Here is a 7,124-nt window from a genome sequence, read left to right on the forward strand (position 1 = left end):
ATCACAATCCAAGAGCCCAAAGTGATGTCTTTAAAATTCTTCTGTTGTCCAACCAATAGTCCAAAACCTAAAGACTCTTCACTTGCTGCAAATCCTCACATTTAAGAAGCTGGAAGCAGCAAATGTTTGACATTTTTACTTAAGATTTATCAAAATAGTAGGCAACTAATCAAACTCGAACTGCAGCTCTACAAGAAGCAGAAATCAGAATCCTTCCAATATGTCAACAGATTCTGCATTTATACGCTGCGAGATCAGCTTTCTGCCTGCAGCTGCATCACCACCTGTCCATGATGCAACTTTAACAAAAGAATAAAACAACATCGTGTTCACTGGGATGGATTATGTGTCTGAAGTAGGTTGAGTCTCTGCAGGTTGAAGCTGAAAGTCAGTTAACTGAGCCGAAACTGGCAGGGAATCGAAAAACTGAAGACAAAAATGTTCTTCACTGATGTAAAATAATCGTGTAACAGGAGCAGCGCATGCAGCAGCAACAGTGAGATCCTCTGGACTTTAATGTAAACGTACTTTTTCTTCTTGTCTGCCGTAGTTTGTCGGTTTGAACGGTGGATTTTCATTCCTACATCTCGACACAGCAAACAGCTGCTGAGCTATCAAAGTCCAGTCCATCATCCTCAGCCTCGTGTTAACACACCACCACACTCATGACCAAAGCTCTGAGTGTGTGTGTGTGTGCATGTGTGTGTGTTGAGGAGGGGGTTTCATCCCTCTGACATGGAGGGCTTAGCCGACCCAGAGCACAACAATGGTCGTATTGAGGAAGACGTTGCCCCGCGTGGCCTGGCGTGGATGGAGGGTTATGGAGGAGCTCGGGGGGTTGATGGGGATGTTTTTTGGTGGTGGGGGGGTCGTTATGCGTAGAGACCCTGAGCCCTGCAGCTGTCGCCTGGCACGCTCCGGCCTCGGGGAGAACCGACAGCTCACATCAGTGCCAAGTGTCCTGCGGCAGCCGATGGCGGGGGCCTCTGTCATCATGGGGCATCTGGAGGGGGAGGTTTAAGGTAGGAGGCGGCTGAGGGGGTAGACCAACGACCACCACAAAACCACCCGAGCTCCCCACAAGCCGCCTCCCTCCCTCCTCACTCACCCCTGGGCTGCATGTCACCCAGCTGCTTCACCCTCCGATGCCCCCGTTAAAATGGAACGTGTCACAGTTCGAGCGTCAAGCCGTTTATGCCGCTCACACGTGATCTGTTGTCGAGTCAGAGCATCAAAACCAGCAGCTGTCAATCACTCGCACAAAGTAGGCGTCTCATCAACCAGCAAGATTACAGGAAATACTTTCAACAAGCTCAAAGACTCTAACTTTCACTGATATTTCTCTACTTCCCCAGATATTTTGGAATGTTGCGTGATGTTTCTAAGGAGTCTCTCTTAATACAAAGACTCAACTATGAAGGTAAAAACACTGTTTTATGGATGGCATCATGTCTTTCTTTTCCGGAAATAGTCCAACAACCTCAATGTCTTCCACCTGTCATTTTTTTATGCAGATGCTTGAGTAGCAAACTAACTAAATATCTGCTAACTAGGGTGTTAACTACTTCTCTCTAACCGAAATAAAAGGTACAGATGTGACGTTACTTGCACAGCAAAATCATGGTTAGTCTAAGAACAGGTGAAGGCCTAACAATGCAGAGTGCGGTGCACTTTGTCTGACTGGGCTTTTAAACTCCATTTCTCAAGGTATCAAGGCAATTTATTATCATTACACAACATAGGATTTTCAAAAGAAATAGACTTATAGTTCCTTCGTGCTACACACATGTATAACATGTAGAAATTAGGCCTGTGTGATATAGCAAAAAAAAAAACATACTGCAATTATTTTAACAGATATTGCTATAAGATTCACAATTAGTGACAATACTTTTTTCATCATAATAATTTCAAATCATGATGTGTGACATCTGTACTGAACAAACATGTTCTCTTACATCTGGAGAACAAGATTTGTAGGTCATAACATCTCTGCAGAGTAGAATTAAAACAGAATCAAATAAAAAATGTTTTTACCTATTTTACATATATACATCACATGAATACACCAAGGGAAAAAAATCTGTAGTGCATTTTTTTTATACTTCTCCATTGAAAGGTCATGCTGCATTAATGTGTGTAAGCCTTGAAGCTACGTTGTGGGCTACAGCTCCTCAAATCTGTTACCAAATGAACTACATGTCAGGGCTACTGAGGCCACAGAGACACCACATGGAGGCTGCAGACCTGTCTCTGCTGCTGCTTGTGTTTCCTCTTACAGATTTCTGAGGCTGGTTCAAGATATTGTTCAGAGTGAAGACAACATGAAGGAAGTTGACGGACTCTCTGCAGTCGGCTTTCTGAATAAAACAATGTAAACACGGCACCTGCATGACCGCCATCTCCTATTCAGTAATCAGAGCAGCAGAAATACCATTATACTTCATCTGGATATCACTCCGGTTGTATCTGTGCAGACCACCATCACTCTGTATCATATAATGAATGAAAGAATACACACTTAGGAGGAATAAAATTAGAGCATGTTCTGGCCCGACCAAGTATGATGCATGTAAAGATATCATCGGGTGAAATCTATACTATACATCTAAATCTACACCAAAGCCATCTACAGTGATCCTCCCATTAAACCTTTGGTATCGACTATAAATAAAGTGTAAGGATCTACAGCTCTTAGGTTGTATATGAACACAGTGATGCTGATTAGCTAAACACAAAGCACAGCTGAGGAAAATGGGAATTGTTTTACGGGTACTTTGTCAACGACTAAAGTATTGGACATATTTTGACCTGATGATCATCAAAGCTACAGTGTGATTAATTAAAAATCCAGCATGTGTAAATATACAACAAGCTTATTACATAAAGATCAAATGAATGAGCATGAACTGTATGTAATGTAAGGACATGAGTAAACTGACAGAGTCAACGTGCATGATGAGTAAAACTTGAGCTGTGTGTCACTGTGGACTTCATCCTGTCCAGACTGGTTCCTGACTGGATTTCCCCTGCTCTCACACACACACACACACACACACACACACACACACACACACACACACAGAGCTTTACTGAGGTTTTAGATAAAAATAACTGGGGAGTCAAGTTGAGTCAAATTTATTTATAGGACAAATTTTACACCATGACGCAACCCAGTGAGCAGCGTTCAACAAACATCATTCAATAAAAACAGCAGCCATAATAAACAACTTTTAAGAAATACTTTAGTAAGGGAGGAAGAAAAAGAAAACAAGAGGAAAAAATCTCCATACATTTGGGGTTTCTGCAGTAGTCTAACATCCCTGTGGTCGTTGGCCTTTTGCACATGCTCCTCGGCTTATTGGCTGATCCCTCCACATATTACATCACTCCCGTCCATATCGTGTTGCTCAAAAGTTGAAAAATTCATGGTGACATCTGTTTAATTAAAAATCCAGGCCTGATCGATCTGTGCCAAACCGCAAAGTGCAGAGGTTTAAATTGCTGCCCTCCTCCTCCCTCTGCATCACTTCTTGTTCTCTGTTCTTCCAGAGGAGCAACGCTCAGCTCACAGTTGGTTTATTATTTATCTGCCGGCGTTGAGCCAACAGTTGCTGTTCTGCCTCTTGTCCTATCTGAAGCCCTCCGCCGCCACCTGGGGCTGTCACTTCAGTCCTCTGCTGCTGCTGCTGCCTCAGAGCTCCGAGACGTCTGGAGAAAACCATTTCGCCCTGAAAACACGATGGATCGGATTCAAATGGGCAGCGGGTTTAGGAGGAAGTCGAGACGTCCAAACTGCAGTTTTGTCTCAGTTGGTTCTGACAGATTTTGGCTTGAAAGACGGTTCCTCAGGTGGAGCATGAAACCCGAAAATGTCTGACCTCATCACATATTCATGCTAGATCTTCACACTGGACAACTGAAATAAAAAATTAATAAAATCCAAAACCTCACACTAACCTTGAAAGTATTGTAGGCCCTCATTAAGCATGGTATCTAATAACCAGATGTTTAATTGGACTAAATTTGCACTAATCTGCACTAAATTTTTCATGAGCATTAAATGTATTGCAAACACATCAACAAAACAAAACACCAAATTGTGACTCAGTTGTGGCAGCAATTTGGTATTTAACAAAAAGAAAAAAACACCTTAATCAGCTTAAATCTGAGATCCAGATGTGAATCCCAGAACAATTCATCTTTGAAATGTTTTCTGTTCATCACATATATGAGCCAAAACCACCTATTTGTCAGCTAAAGATCCCAGTAATAGCCATCTGTTTATTCAGTTATTGTCGATAACAGCAGTATTTTCATGTCATGCAAATCCTCTGAGCTCTGACAATCTGCAAGTTTTCTTGTGAGACCAAACACGGTGGCTTCAACGAGAAATGCGTTTCGTGTTTTCCTGAGAATTCACCTCTACATGTCCAGTGAATAAAACTGTCCTCACTCAGAAGAAGTGGCAGGATGAAGTTTAAATGTCTTTTGAAGGAGGTTCACATGGATGGTAGGGAGATAAGTTTCATCACATCTGCCTCAAACAGTCAACACTGTCCACTGTACAGTGATTTAGTAATTTTGTAATATGCAGGTCATTAGACATTGTGGTATTTAAGTTAAAACTGGTCTAAATATGCTTGAAAAGTTTTTTAAAGTTCTCAAAGGACTTTTTTTTACACGATAAGAATGTTTTTTGCACCAAAATTGGTTGAATTTGACACCATTTCTTTTTGTCTGACTGAATTTTGGCTTTTTGGTCTATAATTTTGGTTTAAATCAAACTAAAAACTAACAACATCAAGCAACAACATTCAAATTACTATTTCAATTTGAAAGCAGGTCCTAACTATTTAAATGTACTTTAGTCATCAAAATCTTTTGAAAGAGTGGTTGCATGTAGAGTTTTAACAATACCAGAATTTTAAACTTTGAGACAATACATAGTATAAAAAAAATATCACAGGAAAAAAAGTTCTAGGCATGTGACATAAAATGATTAATATATTGATCTTAATTATTACAACCTGTAAACAGTGCTAGTACAGAAAAAGTCACTCAACACCGTCTGGTTTTGCTGCAAGCCAAATTTCAGGCAGAGCAATAATGACTGAACTTCTGTAAGGTTTTGAATGAACACTCATCTTTTTTTTTTTTTTAACTTCGGATATGTTAATTACAGATAATAACAAATATTGTATTGTTTTAAACTTGTGGAACTGAAGAAGTATTTAAGTATTGATACTTTTGACAACCTTAGTCACATATAACCTAGATGTTTGAAGAAAAGTTATTTTCAACCACAGCTGGACCTTTACATCTAGACATCTTTTGACCTGCAAATGATAAACTTAGTTCTTTTAGTTCGCACTTGAAGGATTTCTTGTTGATGCTGCCTTAAAAGCTAAAGTATGATCAGATAGTTTTGGTTGCTAAACTAAAAAAGGTCCTTTTGCTCTCTTCTGGAAGCCTTGGGGGAGTTGGGTGTGTTGAAATCCATCATTAAATGAATAATGAAGTAAAGACGTGATCTTATGGTTGACTGTCAGACTCGGGATCTGAGGAAGTTCTCTGTCAGGCTGAAATGTTGTCTGTTTGATAAAGTGGTTTGCAAGAGTGACGGATCTTTCCATGTCTGGTAACTGGCAGATAAGAAAACACTCATAAGATTCTTTTTCAAAGACAAAACAACCTTTTATTTTTCTGGATTTGGATATTTGTTAAGACTCGCTCTGACTGAGGAGGAAAGGTCATTCCAGCTCTGACAATCTGATGAGTTTCAGCATCCATAACTGCAGCAGTTGTTCGTCTGTTAAACCTTAAGCATCATCACAGAGACGCCAACACCTCTTCACCCGGTCTACCTGATCCTCATATCCACCTCTGCTCTCTGTGTTTTCAGGGGCTGTAAAGCCTCCAAACAGACTCGCAGTAAAGATCGGGGGCCCTCCATCAAACCGAGGCCGCTCGCCCACCGCCTCCCTGTGTGGTCACTCATAAACTCGTCCTCGTGGCGACCTGCGATGCTGCCACTTGCCTTGCGCATAAAAACACCTCGTTAAAGAGCCAGTTACCTTTGGATGGCGTGGCGCTCCGAGAAAACAACACCTCACAAACACTCACGCACAGATGGTTTTCCACTTCTGAAGTGAGTCCTCAATAAACAAATCCAACCGAAAACAAAGAGCTTTCACTGCTGATCGACACCCAGATGCAATTTCATTCACGTCTTAAAGAAGCAAAGGGTCGTGTTGTGTTACAGTCAGGTCACAAAATGTCTTTACATCTTCACTGAGGACAATATAAGAGGCTTCTTCAGTGGTGTTTTTTATTTTAATGGAAGCCACACGAGTGTGGAGGTTTAAGAGGAAGAGAGAGAGGAAGAGAGAGAGACCAGATCGCTCCATCATCCACATTGTTCTTCGTCCTCTGTTTTTTACAGCAGTTAGAACACAGATTCCTCCAAACTGAATCAGAGGTCAGTTACTCATGACAGCATTTAGAGGCGATGACTCAGTTTTACTGTGAAAATATTTCTTGTGTTTGTCAGACTGTCTAAATGTTAAAACCAGATACTGAATAACAAGGTTTCATATTTGGCACACAGATGTGTTGACAGGCCTGATGTATCAGTCGCATTGTTTTTCTTGTAAATGTACAGTGCTGTCTGTATATTTCTAATAGGCAGGATGCTAATTTTGACACTAAAATACCAAATCTAAGTATAAAAATGTCTAACTTCTGGACAAAATCTCCAGTCGCATCTATAAATTTGATTCTTATGCAAACCTATGTATGTTTAGAAATGTAATTTTCTTCTAGGAGTTTACAATAGACATTGATTATTATTGTTGGTGTTGCTTCTTAAACTGTTAAAGGTACGTTTTATTGTCTTGTAATGTGACAGTGTAAAGTTTCTGTATTGAACTTTATATTGATGCCATCCCACAGCATGGCAACTTGGATGATTAAGGATGAATTTCAGGAATCACAATTAATAACCGAGGTGGGACCAAATTATTGTTTTGCAAGTTCTAATTCAAGAGAGGCAAGTCACAAGTCACGACTGACAAATCCCAAGTCATAAACTTTGAGTTTCATGTCCTAAACAAGTCATAATG

The sequence above is a fragment of the Lutjanus erythropterus genome, chromosome 13 (genome assembly GCF_056507025.1).
Source record: "Lutjanus erythropterus isolate fLutEry1 chromosome 13, fLutEry1.hap2, whole genome shotgun sequence".
Classification (NCBI taxonomy): Eukaryota; Metazoa; Chordata; class Actinopteri; order Lutjaniformes; family Lutjanidae; genus Lutjanus; species Lutjanus erythropterus.